This window comes from Cryptomeria japonica, chromosome 1 (assembly GCF_030272615.1).
Source record: "Cryptomeria japonica chromosome 1, Sugi_1.0, whole genome shotgun sequence".
NCBI classification, from domain to species: domain Eukaryota; kingdom Viridiplantae; phylum Streptophyta; class Pinopsida; order Cupressales; family Cupressaceae; genus Cryptomeria; species Cryptomeria japonica.
The window spans coordinates 698,363,771-698,387,970 of NC_081405.1; the positions used below are offsets into that span (position 1 = coordinate 698,363,771).

The following is a 24,200-nucleotide window of genomic DNA, read 5'->3' on the forward strand; positions in this document are numbered from 1 at the left end:
GCTACAGTAACATGAATAGTGTTGCACTACAGTGCTGCTACAGTATTAATTAGTCTTCAATCAGTCCAATATCTTCATAAAATCATCCCTTTAGAATGGCATAAGCATTGGTCAAGAAGTGAAGAAGGTATGAGCAAAACACCAAATCTGCCTGTAGCTGGAGATGCACCCAATCTGCCTGTTAATGAAGCTGATAGCAATGGATTCCAAAGGCCAAACCTCAAGAGAATGACGTCGAGAATGTCGCAAGAGAGGATAGACGTCCTCTAATGCCAAGAACGGATCTGCAACTCACACATCAATTTCTTCTCATATTCAACATGCTGAATGAAGCCACAAAAGCTTCCTTTTATTCTTTCTCCAAGGGTCGACCCAACTCACTTGAGCAATGTGGGATAAAAGATGTGCAATATAAAACATATTAAAATATTCACTTATGTCTCCCTTGAGTGCCCCTTTGATTTGCACACATCCCCATAAAATAAATTTTAAAGTAACACTTCAATATTTTACAATTAAATTAAATGTTACTTTAATAACACTTCAGGCATTAAAATATATTAGCAATCGGGCTCTGAATAGCGCGAGTGATAGCTCATCGGAAAGCTGTCGTTGAGGAGTATCGAATCCAATCACCAAAGCTAGCCTCCGTTATGTCCTGCTGACTTACTAAAAATAGTAAGTATGCCTGAAAATAAGTAAATCAACTCCGTTTTAGCCCAAATTGGAAATGACTAGGCCAAAACACTCCAAGATCCCCTTAAACCCTTCATTAGCCCTCGGGACCATGTAGAGCTAGGCTAACGCACATACACTTGGTCAACTGCTAAAGTGGGGACATTACAGTCTGCCCCCCTTGAAATTGCTTGTCCTCAAGCAATCTCAGTCCAGCCTGCTGTATCACCTGCTCATTCTCCCATGTAGCATCTTCCTCCGACAGGTCTCTCCATCTGACCAAATACTACTTCACTATCCTGCTTCTGAGTTTCCTCTCTCTGGTGTCTAGAATAGCCTCAGGTACTAACACAAGCTTCCCCTCCTCATCCAAAGGGGGTAAATCTGCCGAAGGTACTACACTCTGACCAATGGCTTTCTTAGGCCTAGACACATGAAATACATTGTGTACCCGACTTCCCTCTGGAAGCTCAAGCTCATACGCAACTTCGCCCACTCTGCGAATCACCCTGTAGGGACCATAAAATCTAGGCTTCAGCTTCTCTGCTCTGCTCCTCTTGAGCGATGACTGCCTATATGGCTGTAGCCTCAAATACACCATGTCCCCCACCTCGAAACTGCGCTCTACCCTATGTTGGTCAGCATACAACTTCTGCTGATTTTGAGCCTGCTGTATATTCTCCTTGAGCGCTCTCAGGATATCTTGACTATCCTGCAACAGATCCTTGGCTTTGGGCACTCTACTGTCCCCCAAAGACAAATCCATGAAGCTTGGTGCTTCATACCCATACAATGCCATAAATGGAGTCATCCTGATGGTCATGTGATATGTGGTATCGTAACAATACTCCTCCATGTGTAACCACCTGACCCAAGCTCTATGCTGCGCAGTCACATAGTTCCGTAAATAACCTTCCACCCATTTATTTACTATCTTCGTCTGCCCATCTGTTTGTGGATGGTAGCTTGTACTGGGTGTAAGATCTGTACCGCACAGCCTGAACAACTCTTGCCAAAAGGCGCTCATTAACTTGCTATCCCTGTCACTAACAATAAATCTCGGTAGCCCATGCAACCTAAAAATCTCTTTGAAGAACAAATCTGCCACCCGAGCAATTGTGTAAGTAGAAGGAATAGAAAAGAAGTGAGCAAACTTCGTCAATCTGTCTACCACCACATAAATGCAATCTCTTCCCTGCACTCGTGGTAAACCAGTGATGAAGTCCATAGAAATGCTTTCCCATTTCCTGTCCGAAATGGGCAAGGGCTGTAGTAAACCTTTAGGAAACATGTGCTCTCCCTTATTCCGCTGACAAACTGCACACTCATTGACATACCTTTGAACATCATCCTTGAGCCCTCTCCATGAGAACCGCTCTCGGATCTGCCTGTAGGTCTTGAAGACCCCCGGATGCCCAGCTGTAGGCGCATCATGAAATGCCCTCAGTATCGCCTCTCTCAACTGTGATGACGGAATCAAATAAACCCTGTCCTGGAGTCTGATCAATCCATCTATCACCTCATAGCGATCATCCTGTATAGTACCTGAAATCAAACCAGAAGCCCAAGTATCTCCGACATATTCTGTTATAATCTTATCCCTCCAATCTCCTGTAATCTCTGCAAGAGCACAAATGTGAGGTCTCCTGGATAAGGCATCAACTACTACATTCTTCTTCCCTTTGACAAACTCAATGTCAAAGTCATAAGCCTGCACTTTAGTTACCCACTTTTGCTGCCTGTCATTCAAGTCTCGCTGGCTCATGAAATACTTTATGTTGTTGTGGTCCATCTTGATGGCAAACTTCCCTCCAACCAAGTAGGATCGGAATTTGGCCAAGGCATGCATGATGGCCAACATCTCACGATCATAAATAGAATAGCTCCTCTCCACACCTCGGAGCTTCCTACTCTCAAAAGCGATGGGGTGCTTCTCTTGCATCAATACTGCTCCAACCCCATCACCCGATGCATCACAATGAAGCTCAAAAGGCTTCGTGAAGTCTGGTAGAGCTAGAACTGGACATGAAGACATCACCTACTTGAAATGCTCAAAACACCTCTTTGCTGCCCCTGTCCACATGAAGGCCCCCTTCTTAGTAAGATCTGTCAAGGGAGCAACTGTTTGAGAAAACCCCTTAACAAACCTCCTATAAAAACCACATAAACCAAAGAACCCCTTAAGCTGAGTAAGGTTCGTAGGCGTGGGCCAATCAGCAATAGCTCTAATCTTTTCAGGATCCACCCACACTCCCTTTGCACTGATAATATGACCAAGGTACAAAAGCTCTGTCATCCCGAACTCACACTTAGACTCCTTGGCATACAGTGACTCTCTCTCCAAAATAGATAGCACCTCCTCAAGATGCTGCAAATGCTCCTCCCATGTCTTGCTAAAGACCAAAATATCGTCAAAGAAAATCAAAACAAATCTCCTCAATTGCCCCCTGAACACTTGGTTCATGCAACTCTGAAAAGTAGCAAGAGCATTGGTTAGCCCAAATGGTATAACCAGAAACTCGAAATGACCATAGTGATACCGAAAAGCTGTCTTCTCAATGTCCTCTGCCCTCATACTGATCTGATGATACCCTGATCTCAAATCTATCTTTGTGAAGAAGCATACCCCATGTAGCTCATCTATCAGCTCATCTATCCTCGGAATGGGGTGCGTGTTCTTAATGGTTTTCTTGTTCAAGGCCCTGTAGTCAATGCACATGCACATTGTTCCATCCTTCTTCTTAACCAAAGCAACTGCTGAAGCAAAAGGGCTTTTGCTTGGCCTAATGTGCCCCATCTCCAACAACTCCTTGATGGCTTTCTCTATCTCATCCTTGTGTTTCTTTGGATGACGATAGGGCGTGATCATAATGGGCTTAGCCCCCTCTTTTAACTCAATGACGTGCTCTATCCCCCTATATGGAGGAACGCCATGTGGAATACTGCCAAATACCTTGGCATGTCTATCAAGGATGTCTTGCATATCAGGTGGATGACTCTTAACCTGTGGCTCTGGTGATGCTAGCATAATCAAGCACTCTGCTGCCCACTCAACATCATCATGTCTGAACAACCTCTCCATTCTCCTCAAAGAAACTACCCTACAACTGCCATCTGATAATCCTCTGAGTACCACGGTCCTGCCCTCATGCTGGAAACTCATCTCTACTCTCTCCATGTTGAGAGTAAACTCTCTCAACGATGTCATCCAAGTCATCCCTAAGATAACGTCATAATCACCCATGTCCACAACATAGAACTCATGCTGGAGCTCATAACCATCTCCCAATCTGATGCGAAGATTTGTAATCTTCTGTGTGCATAGTAACTTGTGACCACTAGCTACCATGACTCGGAATCCTAAATGTTCTTCAGTTTGCCACCCTCTCCTAGCCACTAACTGTGAATCTATGAAATTATGTGTAGCCCCAGTGTCCAACAAAGCAACCACCTTCTGTCCTTGTATGGTGCCACGCACCTTAAAAGTAATTGCCTTTTGAGCAGTTGTTAATCTAGCTAGGCACTTCTCATTCCCCGAACCCTCCTCAGTGGCACTGCTCTCACCATCAGACTCTGACTGCTGCTCCTCATCCTCTGATTGTGACTCCTCAGCAGAGAAGTACTCCATCTGGTTGGCCTTAGCCTTCATAGGACACTTGTGAGATAAATCCCACGGTTCCCTACACTGAAACATAGTTTTTTCCGCCTCAACTCGTTCAGTGTCTCGTTGTCTAACCTCTTTGATTCTTTTTCTGAGGCTGAGAATCCTTATGTAGAGGTTTCTTATCCTTATCCTTCTTGAAGTCTGGATCCTTAGGAGTGAACTTACTCCTAGAAGCGGAAGGTGCAAGATCTCTCACCTTCCGAATGGCATCCTGCAATGTGGGGGGATCATGTCCCTTCACCCAACCACAAAGAGGCTCTGACAATCCATCCACAAACAGTACAATCAACCTCCTCTCCGAAATGTCTGTAACCAACACTGATAGACTCTGGAAATCTGAGATGTAACTGTCGATAGGCATGAGTGATCTCGTAGTAGAAGAACCTGCTCTAGCATATGTCTTGGTTCCCCTGTTAACCGATGCATCTCCATTGCCTCCATTACCCTGTCCACCTCCCTGGTTAGCATTATTACCCTGATTGGTATTATTACCTTGGTTGCCATTATTGCTTTGATCTGCTCTCGTCAAATGTTGTGTAATGGCTATAGCCATCTACTGCAATGTAGCCTGGAGCTCCCTTTGACCCCTAGCAAGATCACTGAGCATCTCCCTAGTGCTAGGTTCTCCCCTTTCCCCATCTCTGTCACCCATGGCTGGTGCTGAAAAAGGGTCACCCTCCTCTTCAATCTCTTCTGAATTCTGTAAGTTTGTGTTTGACCTGTTTCTCCTCAAGTAATACTGATGTGCTGGACGCATGAAACCCTCACAGGATGGCAAGAAAAACAAGCTTTGATACCACTGTAATGGACACCCTAGAATGCCCAAAAACTAAACCAACTGCTGATAGGAATTTAGTCAAACAATTTGCGTCCAACTCCTTATTTCTCCGTTTAATGTTTAAACCTCTTATGGCTTTGGAAATGAAATGTTTGTTTTTTTAAGTCTTTGCATAGGTTTAAAATCACATAACATGAACTAGAAGGAAATTACAATAATATGCAACATGAAGATTGAACTACTGCTGATATGATATTATTTCCAAAATTAATAAAGCCAAATACATAGCAGATTTTTCAACTCACTAAATACTCCAGTATTTTTGACATAATGTTCCAACAATGACTTCCCATCTTGCTGCTACAGTAACATGAATAGTGCCATGCTACAGTAACGTGAATAGTGTCATGCTACAGTAACATGAATAGTGTTGCGCTACAGTGCTGCTACAGTATTAATTAGTCTTCAATCAGTCCAATATCTTCATTAAATCATCCCTTCAGAATGGCATAAGCATTGGTCAAGAAGTGAAGAAGGTATGAGCAAAACACCAAATCTGCCTGTAGCTGGAAATGCACCCAATCTGCCTGTTAATGAAGCTGATAGCAATGGATTCCAAAGGCCAAACCCCAAGGTAATGACGTCTAGAATGTCACAAGAGAGGATAGACGTCCTCTAATGCCAAAAAGGATCTGCAACTCACACATCAATTTCTTCTCATATTCAACATGCTGAATGAAGCCACAAAAGCTTCCTTTTATTCTTTCTCCAAGGGTCGACCCAACTCACTTGAGCAATGTGGGATAAAAGATGTGCAATATAAAACATATTAAAATATTCACTTATGTCTTGCTTGGGTGCCCCTTTGATTTGCACACATCCCCATAAAATAAATTTTAAAGTAACACTTCAATATTTTACAATTAAATTAAATGTTACTTTAATAACACTTCAAGCATTAAAATATATTAGCAATCGGGCTCCGAATAGTGCGAGTGATAGCTCGTCGGAAAGCTCTCGTCGAAGAGTATCCAATCCAATCACCAAAGCTAACCTCCGTTGTGTCCTATTGACTTACTAAAAATAGTAAGTATGCCTGAAACTAAGTAAATCAACTCCGTTTTAGCCCAAACTGGAAATGACTAGGCCAAAACACTCCAGGATCCCCTTAAACCCTTCGTTAGCCCTCGGGACCATGTAGAGCTAGGCTAATGCACATACACTTGGTCAACTACTAAAGTGGGGACATTACATATTTCTATGCTAAGTGTTAGCATATTGAATCCTAATCTCATAATTTTTTGTTATTAGGACTATCTTTATATCAATTTATGTATAAAACTTATTCTTTCTTAGTGCCCAACTTACTAAATTCAAAACTATAATACATAAATAGCATAAAATAATAGCACTTAATTTAGAACTTTTTGAATAATAGCATTCTATATTACAAATAATTGAGGTTGAAAATATAGTATCTGTAATGTCCCTAATCAAACAACCTTGGAAATAGGCAATTTGTTAACAATGTCCTAGCTAACATGATTGTCTATTTGCAAATCATTGCTTGGTCCAAGCCCCTTTGTGCATTGGCATCATTTGAGAAAGCTACAAATGGGTCTTCTCTTGTTTAAATTTCCTAATGTTGTTCATCATTCCTATTGTGACGTTTTCACACATCACCCCATTGCAAATGGGGACCCCTACTTTTTGGGTCCTCTTGGTCTTTTGGTTGTGTTTCTTTGGGTCTTTTTCCAGCAGTCTCTTCTATCTCCCTGTTTCGCAAGTGATTGGGATGAAATTTGATCAGGCTTGCAAGTCGTTTGAATAAATTTGGTTGTCTAGAACCTGTTTTGTCCATTTTAGGGTTTTTCCCTTCAGACTTAGATTTGAGGCCTTTTCCTTAAGGTTTTGGGAAAACTGAGCATTGCATTGGAATCAAGATCTTTCAAGGAACCTAACAGTGAAATTTGAGCGAATTCTGAGCAACTTTCTATTTTTAAAAAGTTCCTATTTTTTAAGGATTTCACTACCTCTCGAATTGTCTTTATTTTTCCAAAAATAAAACTTACTATTTTTAGTAAGTGTCATCCTGCCCCAGTTTACCCTAATTTTGACATTTAAAAATACTTAATGTTTTTGGTAATTCTATTTTTTGCAGGATCTTCACTGGCAGGGGTCTCGACGCTGAAGATTGAGCATTTCTAAATATTTGTCTAAATCCTGAAAGGTTGAAAAAGTAGGCAGTTGGTCAAAAAACTTGCTAAGTCCGAATTCACTCTAGAAGTAGAAAGGCATCGGAAAATCTCCTAAGGCACGAAAATCTACTTCAATCCAAGATGGCAACCCAATCTGGAAAGTGTACAAAAATGGCTGTCTAGATAGAGACCAAGCAGGAATCCTTCACCAAAGAAGTGCATCCAAAGGAAGGTGCACACCAAAACAGGGTCTTGGAGGAATTGTCCTTCCAAGACCAAATTCCTACAGTTGATCTAAATGTCTCTCATGTTTGGAGTTGGGCGCTAAAATGGGGGTGTGGAGGAATTTTCCTCCACCCCCAAAATTCCTTGACCATGTGGAATCAGCGCCCAAGTCAAGTATGGAGTGCCAAAGTGAGGGTATGCAGGAAAAGTCAACAAGGTCAAACATTTCTTCACCATATGGAAACAACACCCAAGAAGAGATAGAGTGTTGGATAAGGATAAGGAACGAATTTTCCTTCCAAAGAAAATTCCTCCGCAGGGTCATTCCAGTGCCCAAAATTGAAGGTTGAATTCCAAGGCATGGAAATTTGAAGTCAAGGAATTTTCCTTCCAAAGAAAATTCCTCCATAGGGTCATTCCAGCACCCAAGATTGAAGGTTGAATACCAAGGTATGTGTTGTCGACATAAATTGCCTATTGTTAGGTTTGATAATATTTGTTATCCGACAAGGTATTAATTAATTGTATTGAGTGGGTTGTCAATCTTGGGTAGTTATGTGTTGGTTGGTTGACGGTATTGTCGGATGTGTAATCCTTGGCTGACCATCTCTGGTCTTCTTCTCTATAATGATTGCTTGTGCGAATAAAGATATATTTTACTGTCGTGTTTGGTATGCATTGTCATGTACATTGTTATTTTCTATATTTAATTTACCAATTACAGCAGTAAACATTTTGGCACCGTGATTCATGTCTGTAGATCCCATCAAAGGTGAGAAGAGGCCACAGGGTGGTCAAGACCAAGCGATTAGGTGATCCGCCGACCCTCGGCCGGAGGGAGCACAGAGACGAGTCAAAGCTTGGAAATACTCGAAGTGTTGGGCCGCTGGAGGTGGACGTGTAGAGGACGTGCGCATGTTTGAGAGTGCAAGGAAAGCACCGGAACGTAGCAGTCGGAACAGTTCACTCAAGTTCGACACACCTGGAAGTACTCAAAGTGTTGGGGACATTGAAGGTGGACGTGTAAAGGATGCTTGCGTGGCCGAGAGTGCAAGGAAAGCACCGGAATGTAGCGGTCGAAATAGTCCACCCAGGTCCGGCACACAAGGCGAATACACATGTACCTTCCGAGTGAAAACAATGTTGAACACCCAAGAGAAGTAGAAACTGTCGAAGTTCATGGGAGACGGGTCGGAGGACTCACTATGGCATTGCAAAACACACATAATTATTTGGGAGGAAAATGGCCAAGATGACAGGGACTACTGGCTGAAGGCATTTCCGGCCACCCTTCGGGGGATCACCATTGACTGGTACACAAACCTCAACGCCCAGCACAAGATGAGATGGAGTGATTTGAAGAGGGCGTTCCAGGAGGAATTCAAACTCTTGAGGGATGATAATGAGATTGTGGCTGAAATCTATAGTACTAAGCAAGGGAAAAATGAAAATGTACGCGCTTACAACCGTAGGCTCAAAGAACTGTTGAACAAGATAGAAAACCAGCTAACCGACGGGTTGAAAAAGAGGTGGTTCGCGGAGGGATTGATACCCTCACTGCGCAAGAAGATGAAAGTAGTGCCTCCGTCCTCATACGTCGATGTGTACAATCGAGCGATGGACATCGAGAGTGAAAATAAAACCTCCTCTCGAGAGAAGAGGAAGACCAATGATGATGAGAGCACCGAAGGTAGCAGTGACGAAGAATCCAAAACCGTATGAGCCCTTCGACGGGATATGTTGAGAATGATGAAAGAATTGAAGGCTGAGAAAGGAACCAGCAAAGAAGGTAATGAACTATGGTGTATTGAGTGCAAAAGGGAGGGGCACATGAAAGGTAATTGTCCTAGAAATATGTTTTGTGAAATTTGTCAAGTGCTAGGGCATTCAATCAAGGAGTGCCCTTACAATTTGAAGATGAGAAGTACACAAGCACGCTTCACACAGGGAGAGTCCATCCCATCAAAATCACAAAATGTATTGCCAAGCAGTTATGGAAATCAACGAGGGAGAAACCAAATACAGTACGATTCCAGAGGACGTCCTATCATACAATGCCGGCAATGTAGTTAATGGGGACACTTTGCGAGAGACTGCCATAACAAGAAAGACAACATACAATTATAGTGCAAATGGTGTGGACCAGGTGACAATGAAGACACCAACTGCCCAAATCAAAACGGTGTTAATATGCTGGACGTGGAGGAACAAGAGGACGCAATTTTAGCAATCACAAGAGCACAAACAACAAAGGCAATGTATTCAAACTCTGGTACGGAAAAGGAACAAGACGAAGTAGAACAAGTTTTGGCAAAGGAACCAGTAACTTCCAATGGAACTACAAGTATGTCATTGCGGGAGTCAGAGAACATAGTCCGGCAAGTGCTACAAACAACCGTACCCATCAAGGTGACGGACCTTCTTCAAACTATGCCGCAACTGAGAATGGCAATTGCCAATACAGTCAGTGACGACATAGTCATCCAGAAACAATGTAAGCCACACGAGGAGGAGCTGACGGGAAAACCATCACCCGAAGGGAATGAGTCCAATGATCCAATGTTGCTGACGGTGAGCATCGGGGGGAAGCCGGTGGTCGTCGAGATGGAAATAATGGGGAAGAAGTTGAAAAACACCATTGTCGATGGAGGCTTGGGAGTAAATGTACTACCAGAAGACACGTGGAAATGTCTAGGGAAGCCAAATCTTTGGCCGCCAAGCTTCCACTTGGTAGGTTCCTACCAGCATGACATCCAGTCGTTGGGAACATTGATGGCACAAAAAGTAATGGTTGGGACACAAAAAAATTTCTTGGACTTTGTAGTCATCCGGTTACAGAAGAAGGCGTGCGATGCACTCTTCGGGAGGGGATGGTTGGTTACTGCCAAGGCGAATCATAACTGGAAGCGAAACACACTCTCGATTGAGAGTGACGGAAGAAAGCACGTCATTGACTTGAGGAACCAGGCGGTGAGTGAAGAACTGGCACCCTCAGACTCTGAGTCTGAGGGTGGAGAGTTAGGTATGGACAGAGGGAGGAAAGGCATGAAACCCAACGATGAAGCGTTGCTCAAACTAGAAGATTGCTTTGAAGATGAGACGAGTTCTCTTAATGGATTATTTCATTGGCAGATGGAGGATTATGAAGTCTTCCACCCTGACTATAACATGCTATAGATTGGTGAAATTGAGGAAGTGCAAAGTCCGACAGGCTCGAAGGAATTGTATGGGGTTACGCTATATGAGAAGGAGAAAAAAAGTTGCAAGAATAATGAAGCATGTCATTTGTATGCTATAGGGGGGTTGTATGAGAGAAGGACCATAACATGAAATTTTTGTGAAAAATGAAAAAATTTACTCTATGGCACACATTCCGAGGCAGAATTTCGACTAATCCTTGTACTGGCTTAATCCTCAATACATCCTCGAACTACATTTCGAATTTCATCGCATTCTAGGTTCGTTTGTTATGTCTTTCCTTCAATTTTGGGTTTTAAAATCCTGACTACAAGTGGACAATTTTCTTCAAACTGCAAATTTTAATGGTGTCCATTGTTTTGGTCTTTGTAGGGAATTTTTTAGCTTATTACATGTGCATTTTTATTAAAAGATGAATACTTGTAATTTGTTTTAAATTTCTCTTTTATTGTTTTTATTATTTTTATTGTTTTTTGGCTTTTTTTAAGTTAAAATAGGGATTTTTTGGTTAAGTTACAAGTAAACTTGTAGTTCTCTCCAAAAACCCCTACTTTAATGATTTTTACATGTAATAGGGATTTTAAACCCCTATTACATGTGTGCAAACAATTATAACTTGTTGTAGGGGTTTAATTTCCCCTTTACAAGTGCATAAAACTTGCATCTCTCTCCAAAAATCCTGATTTTGCCTTGTAAGTGAAAAAGTGACAATTTAAAAATTGCACTTTGGTCTAAAAAACCCGATTTTGCTCATAAAGTGCATTTTGACATTTTAAAACTTGCAGTTTGTTCCAAAAAACCCGAATTTGGCTTTGTTGAGGAAAAAGTGAAAATTAAAACTTGTTATATCTTCTAAAAAACCCGATTTTCACATACTTATGCAAATTCGAACTTGTCTTTGTCTCCAAAAAATACGATTTTCATTTGGAACCAAATTTGTTGAAGTTTTCAAGCAATTTTTGTGGAGATCTTCTAGGAAGGAGAGGCGTTTTGGATTTCACCCTATTCTTATGCATTTGTAAACACTTATCACGCCATTTGGGGTTTGCATTTACTGATTTTTTGGTCCAAATCAGCAACCACGTGTTTCTTTGAAGCCACATTTTGGGGGATCAAGACTCCACGAAGTTGCAATCTCCTAGTTCGTTTTTACCTCTCTTACCTAGGCGTGGAGTTTGTGACAAGTTTTCAGTCATTTAATGAGCCATTCAAGAAGATTTTAATGCCACGTTTTTCACCACGTGACTCTCCTTTGGCTACGTTTTGAAAGGATTTGTTGCCATTTCTCCATCTCCTCTTTAGGCGTTTTGCTTTAACTCTCTTGGGTGTGCTCTCTCATTGGCATTTTGGCCCTCCAAATTTGGGATTGCTGCCACGTTTTTCAGTTTGTGGCATTCTTGCAAAAACGTGACAAGGGTTTAGCATTGCGGATTGCTTCTATTTATAGGTTTGTCTTCTACTTTCCGAAGATTGGTTGCATCTTTTGGAGAAGCATTTTCAGTTTCATTCAAGGTATGTTCTCCTTTCTTTCTTGTTTCATTTTATTATTTTCTTGTTTTCTTAGTTTTCCTTCTTAGTTGCATTTTTGTAAATATGTTGTTCTTCCCCCAAAAATCAGTTTTTGTGAGAGAGATCTTCTCCTTGGTATGCAATTTTTGAATTGCATTGTTCTTCCCATATTCCCTCTTTACTTGTATTTGGGATTTTTAATCCCGATTACAAGTTCGCTGGAAATTCTTGTTCTTCCCTTACGGTTAAGGAATTTAACCATTTTTGGTTAAAATTCCAAGTTGAAAAGTGTAAAATACAAACCCCCCCCCTTTTTCAAACTCGGGTTTTAAAAACCAGATTACATGTTGAAAAGTTCTTCCCATTTTCATGAAAATGACATTCCTGGATTTTCTCATTTCTATCCATTCATATTTCCCATATCTGTACTTTTCATTTCCGTCATTTTCTGCAAGTCAAATTCTCATTTTCCATCCATCTCTCCATTTGCAAATTTACAAGTGTACTTGCATTCGGGTTTTAAAACCCCAATTGCATGTATGTTCTTTCCAACTTGTATACTTGCAAAAATTTCCCCAAGATCCGAAATTGGTCAAAGTCAAGATTTTCCCATTTCTATATATTTCCCCTCTTCCTCTCACAAAATCGTGAAGTTCAAGGATCAAAATTTTTCCCATTTGAATTCCAATTTGAAGAAGGAAAAATGATATTTGCAGCTAACTCTTTTAAGTCTTCATCACAGTATTCCAGGTTCTCAATCAATGTCAGATTTGCCGGCATCTCCAGTTTCAAAAAAGATGAAGTACAAGTATGACAAATATCAGAATGAGGTAGCACCTTCCCAAGTTACTTCCCCTTTGGATCGTATCAAAGATACGGAAATAGGGCACGTGGATATGTCGGAATTTGTCAAAAGGGTGGAAGATCCACAGGATAATAACATGCAGCAGCTGTTGGATAGCCATATCCATCATGCATCTTCTTTCCCGGTGGCTGCCCTAGAACCTGAATTTGTTCTTGCCTGTGCCCATCATTTTGACAATGAGACAAGAGTCATCAAAAATGATGATGGCGAAGCAATAATTTGTCTTGATGCAAATACGATTGAGAAGATCTTCAGAATACCTCCTGCGCCTGTTTACATGGAAATTTCCAAAGAAAGTGCAGCAGAGTATTACGTGAAGAGGGAAAAGGATTGCAAGCTACATATGAACAGGTGGATCCAAGAGCCACAAGCTTCCTTCTCAAGGTGGGCGAAGTTGTACCGCTGTGATTTCAAATGGGAAATAGGAGACACCATAACCCTTCTCAGTAGGATAATGGGCCTCGAGTATTCTAATGTCTTTGAGCCATGGATGTACCAATTCATCATGTTCATAAGGCAATCACACCATTTATCATGGGGAGAAGTCATCAGCGTTGCCTTGTGTGAACAGCTTGCAGCAGTCCCTTCCACCATGACTTTTTACATGATCTCATATTTGGTATACTTGGCAGCATCACTTAGACACTTTCTAGGTCTTTCTACCAAGGGTGATCGCTCACTTATACCAATTTGGGAATATTATGACCAATTGCCGTTGAGACCCAACAGAGTGCATTTCAGAAGAGTCCAAGATGCATTCTTTGGATATTTCATGTGTCAGTTTGACAGAACTCTAAGGAACAAAAGAGTATCAGATGAGGCATGGGAAAGGGTGTGCGAATATGGATGTTTGTTTCTACAGTTTCTCACCTTCACCTATATGATAATCGGATGCTATGGTGGTCAGCCATATATGCTTCCCAGATACCCAACTGATAAGATTATTCTTATGGAGTTGGAAAGACAGATCATGGCTGTCCACACTTTTTCAGTCTGCTAGACACAAGGTTGGAATGGGGATCTCTACCGCAAACCCATTGAAAATTGGTCGGTATTCCCTTGTCACATCTGTGAAAGCTAAGGCCATGGAGACTGAATTGCAGGAAATCAAGCTCAAAAGGTTTAAACCTAGAGCTGATTTTGATTACAGGGGTATGAAGGAGAAGATCAAGAAATCCTTCGTGCACGTGCATCGCATTGAAGACATCTGGGTAGATCTCCACACAGAAGCCGAAGTTCTGAAGATGGATTACTGCAGGCTCACTATTGAGCAAATTGTTGATTTGAACTTGATGGATATCCCAGAAGGGATGATTGATGATGGGCACATACTTAATCCTGGATACATTTCGCGGAGGGTTGACGAAGCTCCACTTCTTTTGATCCAATGGTCACACAAAGAGTGCATATCCATCCTTGAGAGATTTCAACCTATCTTTGCTAACACTAACGCATGGTTGAAAAATAATGCTGTTAGACTTATAAAAATCAAGGTTGGAAAAGAAGATGATTCTACGGGGCCTCTTGGACGTAAGTCTAAGATTCAGGTTGAGAACAAGGAAGGTGCATCATCTTCGGGCACAAGGATCAAGTTGCGAGTAAGTCGGGCAGTAGTGCTTCCTCCTGAGGAGATGACAGTTCGTGGGAAGGAAAAATCACGATTTCATGTTCAAGTGATCGATTTGGATAATCCAGAAGAAGGGCAAAAATCTGATGATGCTCCTATGTAATGTCCCCACTTTGAAATAGAATTTAATAATAAATGATAATAATAAAATTAAAACATTAAAAACTAAATTAAAATATAAAATAATATAATTAAATATGATTAATTAAAAATTAATAAAGTTAATGAAAAGTCAAAAGACATGAAAGAAAAAGTTGCGACTCCCTCAACAATGAGATATAAAAGGGAGAAGAGAACCTCATTTGAGAGGGGGGATAATTTGGAAATGAGAAGTGCAGATCTGATTTAAATAAGTGCACATCTGATTATGGAAGGTTGTGTCCCTTTCAAAGGGTAGAAATAATGAAGAGTTGCACTACTTCAAAGGGTGCTAATGGTGAAAGGGTGTGTCTCTTGCCAAAGGGCATACATGATGAAGAGGTGTGACCTCTCCCTCAAATTGAGAGATATAAAGGGAAGAAATAAAAAACATCTAGTGACATCACCATTGATCAGATCAGATCAGAATTGTTATCAAGTTACAGGCAGTAACATTTGTGTTATTGATGGTATGCATGGGGATAGTGCTAACAGTGATAGCCACGTTGGAAGCAAAAACCGTGGAAGGAATAGAGCGTACCCAGCATATCCAGGATACACCACCGGCAAGTGAACGGTAAGTGGTTTGCCCTAAACCGTAGGAAATACTTTATGAATAATGCCATGGAATTCGAATCATACCGCAAGATAAATTAAAGCAGAATAGCCGGTAAATAATAAAGATACATTCTAAATTAATATATCAGAGATGTATTTAGAGTCAATGTTGCAGAGATACATTCAGAATTAGCATAATAGAGATGCACTCAGAATTGTAACGACACTTCTAGAGATAGAGATACACTTAGGATTATAATATAATAGTGATATATTAGTGATGTTAAATAACAATTACCATAAGATTGTAGAGATACACTCAGAACTAAAACAGAGGAAATAGAGATCGCTTCAAAGGCAATTTACAGAGCTAGGGGTCATTGAGGCATTTCAGAGCAGAATTATATTTAAGTCCCTGATAATGTCTACGATGATTGCTCCCTTTAAAGGAGCCATAGAGACTAGAGGGCAAAATTGAATGCCAAGATTCCAAGAGGAATCCAGAGAGAGATTCATAGGGAATCTCTTAGAGACAATATATATATATATATTGTAGAGGTTAACCATATGCATATGTTAGAGATAGAGAAGCTTGAGCAGGGGTGGGATCTCTGCCAAGCTTTAAGAAATTAATGATTTCACTCATTAATAGAGATCCCAAATAGAGACCTTAGGAGGACGACATCTTGGGTTGCTCCTAACTGAGAAATATTTCTCAATAGAGGGTTGGGTCAATCCAGGTAAGGTCCAACTGAGTATTGTATCCTTTTTTATAGATAACAATAAATTAGCTTAACATTATTTGTTAAATATGTAGAATAACGTATAGCATTTTTTCTTGTATAATTGCCCAAACAAATATATATGTTTAATTATCTTTCATATTGTTTGTATACTAACATTTGTTTGCAGGACTTGAACGCCAAATAATCCAATCCCTAACTGGGAACATTACATCCTAAATCTCCAGTTTCAGACTCGCCTCATGAGATCATTCCTCCAGTTTCCATTGAGACGCCTCTTTCTCCTCCTGATTTGCTTGTGGATGAATCTCCTCAGAAGGTTATTCCCATTTCAGCATACAAGCCAGCTCCTGATCATCAACAAGAGAGTGTGTTGGAAGTTCTTGAGGATATTCCTACTTGTATCCAACTGTCAGAAATTGATACTTCCACTTCTGGTTTTGAAGAATTCATAAGGCAATCTTCATGCCCATTGGTAACTGAGAAAACCGTGGTCGCTGTCCAAACAGATATTCTTCCCAGGATGACCACGGTGATTCAAACATAAACTGCTTCTCCTTTGCCTACAGCTGCCACTGAAGGGGAGTTGATGACTTTGCCTCTATGGCTCAGTTCTTTTACTCCGAAAAGGAAGAAGCAAGAAATCTCACCTGATGCCTTTGATTATCAGCAGCTGAAACAATCCAAATCCAAAGTTGCTAAGAAAGCCAAGACTATCTCCAGAGTAACTATTGACAGCAACAAGATGAAGGTAACTGAAATTGTGGAACCTATTGTAGATAAGCCACTTGAGGAAATGTCAGCTGCCGATTATAAGGTTACAAGGATAGAGTTGGGCAAACAGACGCATGAGGTCATTAAACAGACGTTGGTGCAAAGGTGTGATGAGCTTCTAGCAAAGAAAGACAAGCTAGAAGATGATAACCGACAACTTATGGCAACCGTTCATAAAATCACAAAACCTGTTGTTGAAGGGAGTAACTCCATAGGTTCTTCTGGTTCCCAAGAATCAATTCGTGGAGTTGAAAGGGCTGCTCAGAAGGTACAAGCACTAGATTCCTGGGTTGATCAGCTTCATGATCTATGTGCACAGGTAATGAAAGACATTTTCTAGATGATGTCTAAGTTAGAGACCATTGAGGAGAAATTGGATCAGACCTCTAATGCTTTCAAAAAGAATTTGGAAAGTTTTGAAGAGAGTTAATCTGGCGTACCATGCCCCAACAACAGCTGAGTGTTTTACAAGAGCATGCCATCATCTCTTCCAGGGTCATGTACTTGGAATTGGAAGAGCTTCTGGAAAACAAGGCCCTTGTTCTTAAATCCCTTATTGAGGAGATTGGTGATGCAAAGAGATTCCGGGGGAAGTTTTCCGAGATATTGTCTCACATTGTGAAAGGGCCTCTTGCAACATGGTAAGTCAGGATGGAGAGCTGATTCTAGAAGAAGAAGTTCTTGCTGATTTACAGATGAGGATTCATAATGTAATATCCCTTGGCTAATCTGACCCTGTTTTTGCTTATTTGAACACCAAGGAATATTGTCAAACATTTGGCATACAATGTTTGAAGCCGCTGTAGTGAATTCTTTCTTTGTCTTCTTTGGGTTTGTAGGCTGCAAATGAAGTTATGGAAAGCTTCTAACAATGCAAAGTTGTTATAGAAATGATATGCTAGCTGTTTTAGACCTTTCCACACATATGTAATGACTGAAATTAACTAGTACAGCTAGTTGACATTAAGACAAACACTTGTCATGCATCCCAAAGTACACCTACAACCATTAGGCATTTAAGCAAACAATTGGCATGAAAGCTAAATGGCTGATCAATGTTGAATGTGGAATATGCAAATTATATCTCCATTAAACATATGCAACCTCCAAATATTTCATGATATAATCATAATAGAAAATGATGCAATGAAGTAATGATTTTCTAATACAATGACCATAGATAGAAAACCTGGTATTTCAATGGCTGCCTTGATATATTGGTTTGATTCTCCTCATATGCAAATCCCTTGTCACATATATATAGTTGTTCAACCTCTCTAAATCCCCTTCTATATAACTCCAACTACTGTAGCGCACTGTTCATGCGCACTGTTCATGGCACTGTAGAGCACTATTCATGGCACTGTTCATGCGCACTGTTCATGGCACTGTAGCGCATTGTTCACGGCACTGTTCATGCGCACTGTTCACGCGCACTGTAGCAGCAAGAACAAACTTGCAATCTGCTCTTAAAACCTTGAATAATTTGTTGCCAAATAAGGATGATTCACAACCAACTATAAATATTCTTCAACAATAAACTTCAAACCCTTGTAGAAAACTTCACCAATTTGCACAAATGAAAGAACTGAAGTATTCTTTCCCACAACTGCAATAATTCAGGTGTTATTTCACACCTTCAAAATTGCTATCAATAGGAAGTTTTCGTTTCCTATGATCAAAGAAGAAAATTGCGAAAGCCCTAGGCTCCACAATAAAAATCAATCAAAATACTATTCATCAACTGGATGCCGAGAATGAACTCTTGCCTTTCCTTTTATTCTTTCCTTAAGAGAGCTCAAACACCTTCCTGGCCAATGTGGGATAAAAGATTTATTCCCACATTAAATTATTCACTTAATGCACTTTATTATATTAAAGCGACTTTATTATTATAAAGTTACTTTAGAACTTTATAATAATATTAAAATATTAAATAAATCACTTAAGTCACTTAAACTTTAATATCTCTTGATGTACTTGTCTGATTGCTAAGCCGTCTGAGCCAGGAGTTGACTCTCCCTATTCTCCATGTGATTGGATGCCTATCTAAAAATAGAAACCCTAAATAGTGACTTGCTATAAATAGTAAGTATGTGGAACTGAGTCTAGAAATAGCTGCAAAGGCCCAATCAAGGTTGACACTGCCAATAAGCTTTGCTCAGGTGTCTTTCTATTAATAGGAACCCTGACTCTCCCAAAATAGTAACTTACTATAAATAGTAAGTGTGCCAATCTGAGTCAAAAAACCTGTGCAAAGGCCAAAACCTGAATCCAGCTGAAGAGTAATGTCTCTAATCACCAAGTAACTGCCACACGAGGCCCTCTATCAATAATTGTTAGCCTACGAGGGTCAAATGATAGGCTAATTCTTACAAACTCTGATGCTCGCAAAATGGGGACATTACACATAATGAATGGAGGAGCGAACAATTCTCGATCCCTTCAATTCAAATATTAATGAAACACCAAGCCTTTTTGCATGAAATCCAGTCTATCCTGGATAAAAACAACTCTACACTCCTCTGGTGTCATAACACTATTGTGAAGACCATGGTTGTTGCCAAGAACACCCATGAACCAAATCCCAAGGAACTACAAATGAACATCCAGAAGTTTAAAGGATTTGTGTCTTCACGTAATGCAACTTAAGTGTTTTTCAACACTTAGTTGTATTTTCCCCCTTTGTAATCTTTAGTTGTAATTTTGTTTTGACAAGTTACATGTAAAAGTATTTTTTGTAAAATGCAAGTTACACATTATTTGCACTTTTGTAATTACATGTAAGGCAACTACAAGTTGTGTCCAATTAGGACTGTAGTTGGAATAAGTCTTAGTTAGTTATTGAATAAGTCTTGGTGGTTGAGAGAATCTCTCAAGTTAGTTAGGATCCTCCCACCTTTTTCTCAAGGCTCCTCTTCTATAAATACTTGAGGGGTCTATTGTAATTTTTATCTTTTGGAAAGCAAGCAAAAACTCTACCAAATTTATAGCAAAAAAGTCTTTGAACTTTCATGAGTACATTCAAGAATTGAAAGGAATAGAAGGAAGTTGCTCAAGCTTTGAGTCTTTATGCTACATTCTTGAGTTAGTGTTCTATATTATCTTTCTTGCAAGTGTTCCTAAAGAGCTTAATCACATCTGATTTGCAGTCTTTGTGCTGCAAGTAGTTGAGTTTAATATAGATTAAAATAAATATTTTGTTGAGAGAAGCTGCAAGTCTTTGTGCTTTCACTTGTTCTTAGGAGAATTAAGGAATAGATTTTGTGGGAAATAGCTGTGAGTCTTTGAGCTTACACTTCTTCTCATTGTTTTAAAGAAGAAAAGATTAATGTTTTTCAGTCTTTTAGCTGTCATAACTTATTCTTTATAGCATTAGTATAGAAAAGGGTAGATAGGACTTCATATAATCAAATCTTTGAGCTCGATATTGTCGTCTCGTCCCGAAGGAAGTGACGAAAGTCTTTGCGCTTTCAGGAAACTTCATTTCCATTCTCTCATTTCATTTGAAAGTGGTTACTGTTGTTTATATTCAATTGCTATCCTTTTCTGTGAAGAGAAAAGGATATTGTCTTTCTTGAAAGAAGAAGAAAGATTGCTGTCCCATCCTATTTTATTTTCAAAGTTGTAGTTAGATAGGGGGAGCCTTCCCTTAATTAGGAGAGTTTTACTCACCTGTTGTGGTTGAAACCACAATTTTGTATATTTCCCCAAGTGTACAAAATGTTCAACCAACAAAAAGCTCATCATCCATACAACAAATCCTTACGGAATTTGGAAGCACACCATTTACCTCAAAAGGATCCGCACGCCCTGCGGAATACTACCCAAACAAGGAGTAAAGACTTGGGGTCAGAAGAGTTCCTGAGGCCAGTGCGATCTTAATTTTTGACTCGGGCTTCTTGATGAAAACATGTGACCCCTAGCTCCCCTTTTCCTATTAGGCAGACTTTCAAAACCACGGGGGTCCTCTGTCCAGGATAGGGTGAGGTGTGCATAACACACAACAGTAATGTAGTATCCCGGATAATATTTTTACTTTTTAAGTGAATAAGAATTACAAACAAACACATAACCTGTTAAGGTTAGAAAATATAATCTCAATGCTTGCTGAAATTGTAACCCTTCCACTTTTTGATCGCCAAGTGCCCAATGTGGGAAGGTGAGAGCATACGGTGATAAGGGGTTCGTTAGCTCACTTATTTGCTGGAAATTATAAAGCAAGTACAATGTTGGGCGACAAGCCAGCCCCTTGCACTTTTCAGTGAGATGAAGAACAAGAACTTGGCGGTAAACCAGCCAAGGGAACAAAAGCATAACCAAAACCAAATCACTCTACCGCTTATGCAGCGAGAGGACTTATGCATAAAAACTATCACTCAACCGCATATTTCAGTGGGAGGACAAAAGCACAAAGAAATTACAAACACTAAGGCGGCCCAGCCAGCCTCTTCCACTTATGCAGTGGGGATTACAATAAGCACTTCAAGTTCAATAAGAGGTTAGTACTGCTAACCACTGATACAAGATGATTACACTGAAGTACTACAACATTCAATCATAGACTAGAACTAATTTCAAGCTAAAACATAAAAAACAACAATTCTGATATAAATACCAGCATCTCCAGAAATGGGCCAGCAACAAGGAAATGCACATAACTCTTCCGAATCAGGTCCAAAATGCTTACGAACTTAGGCGAACAACTATTATGACCAAGGTGAATCAACCAGGAGCTCAAACAACATGCGAAAGGCACGCAAACCAAGACACTCCAAGAAAGGTACGACCAGCTGCAAATTTTGGTTTGCTCTTAAAAAATCATATCATCACCAAACCCAACGCCCTTCCAAAGGAATGATCGCCTGTCCAAGGCACTTCTGACGAGCCTCTACCCAAAAGAAATGGACACTCAGGCAGAGAGTTATAATCAGAAATCCGCTTCAACCACTCTAAACCAGCAACATAAAAAACCCACCAAAACTCTAAAACTGAAAATCCTCTTGCCAAATCAACTCTTAATCACACCCACCAGCTAGGTACTATATTGCAAGTACAAAACTGTGCTAGCTAGGAAGCCTCAACTCCCAAGCTCAGTTTTGCTTTCCATTTCGGCAGCATAACAATGCAAATTCTTTAGATGATCCATATGAGAGCCCAAGGCTATTATTTATAACTTTTTGCTCCCTAAATTCAAATACAAATGCACCCAAATACATCCAAATTACATGTCACTTCATTATTCCCCCCAAAGGCGCCCAAATACATTTGAAAAATATGAAATAAATCCCACAAGGGTGGCGTCCCCTTCCCTTAGGCGAGTTCGAACTTTTGCCTAGGATAATAACTTGCAAACAAGACATTGAGTGATGCTCATGAAATAATTCGATTTCCCTTATGCCACTGACTTAGGAAAATTTGATAAAATCACATGATTAAAATAAACTTCTATTTCCCAAAGTTGTCCAAAATAATATAATTAAATATTAACCTTAGAATGCAGTGTTAATATTTAATAAACGTTCTGCAAGCCAAATACTGCTCAAAACCCAATTGAATTGAGGACTAAAGTGCTGAACCATCCACCAGACTGAACTGGATCTTTGAACTGCCCTGCTATAAATAGAATCACCTGAACTGATACTTACTATGTTTTCCTATGTTTTCCTCTTGGTTTGGTGATTCCTTTTGCTAAGTTTCGTGGTGTTTGGTGTTGATTTGGATTTTATTAACAAATCGCCCTCCTTACCTGGTCATACCACATATGTGAATGTCTTGGGAAGCGCACATTAGGTGTGTTGATCAGATTTGTAGCTGGTGGTTGGTCTTGGCTTGGGCGCCTCCTCTTCAGGGATCATTTGCATTTGATTTCAAGTCATTCGGAGTTGTGTGGGCGAAGTTATGAGCGTCTAGGTGATTTGTCTTCATGCTGGTCTATTATTTCAGTTTGTTGTTCTTTATATCAGACTAAAGTTATTTACCTGTTTGCATACTTTCCGTATGCTGGATGGCTCATATTTGTTAGAGGATCAATTCTTGACATTTTGGTGTATTTTGGTATCAATTTCCTATTGTAATCTGCAAGCTAATGCTCTCATTGTAATGCTAAAATCAGTAGTACTAATCAGCCTTCATCTTATTGCATTTTACATTTTGTATTCCCACTGAAGAAGTGGAAGAGGCTGGCTTAGCCGCCTATCTATTACTCTCAGTTGGTTTCATAGTCCTCCCACTGAATAAGAGGTTGAGTGATCTTGTTTTCAAAATTGTAATAATTGTCCTCCCGCTAAATAAGTGGTCAAGTGATCTTATTTTTAGTATTGTAATAATTGTCCTTCCGTTGAAAAGTGGTAGAGTAATTTTACATTAAGTTGTTCTTGCCCGCTAGACAAGCAGAAGGGGCTAGCTTGCTGCGCAACAATGTACTTTCAGTTTGTTTGGAGCTAATGTAATGTCCCTACTAGTTAGGGATCATTATCCTACAAAACAGATTGTTAGAACACAAAAACATATACATAACTAATCTAGTTTGCAATTAAAGTTCAATTACTTAGTTAACACTAATCTCAATTCTTAAAAAGTATATGAGTGCATCACCGGGACATGTCCTTTAGGCGGTTGTGAAGCTCGCCTTCTTGGAACCCCTCTCGGTTCCAAGCCATACCAGGAAATCGAAGGTTAATTCGGTTGCTGTCTTGGATGTAATTTCTTACACCCAAGGCATCCAGGAGATCGAAGGTTAATTCGATCCCTGTCTTGGATTTAATTGCTTACACCCAAGCCATCCAGGAAATCGAAGGTTAATTTGATTCCTATCTTGGATGTAATTTCTTACACCCAAGCCATACCAAGGAAAACCATCATATATGATTAATTCCTTGCCTTGGATGATGCATCTCATCATCCAAGTCTACCAGAGAGGACCGGCCAGATCTGTCTCTTCTTGGATGAACTTTGTCAACCAAGCCATATATATGCATATAGATTCTCAGTATATACTGCCTACCAAGGATTATCATAACCCCTGCATTAGACTAAGGGAATTTCTTCCCAATAGCCTCCATCATATAGCCACATCATTCATATTACATTTTATAATTCATTATCATTTTCATTCCATAATCCACCTTTACATATTCCCATCAGTAACATATATTTAGAAAATATTCATTAACATATCCTCAGGAAGGTTCATTAACATATAAAGAAATATTCATAAACATATATTCATAACTATTCATTACCATA

The 24,200-nt window shown here is 40.0% G+C and overlaps 1 protein-coding gene across 4 annotated transcripts in view; it reads left to right on the forward strand.

Annotated features, from left to right (window-relative positions):
- LOC131044634 (uridine kinase-like protein 4) overlaps positions 1-24,200 on the forward strand; it is a 345,831-nt gene that overhangs the window by 261,247 nt on the left and 60,384 nt on the right. The gene's annotated exons all lie outside the window — the stretch shown is intronic.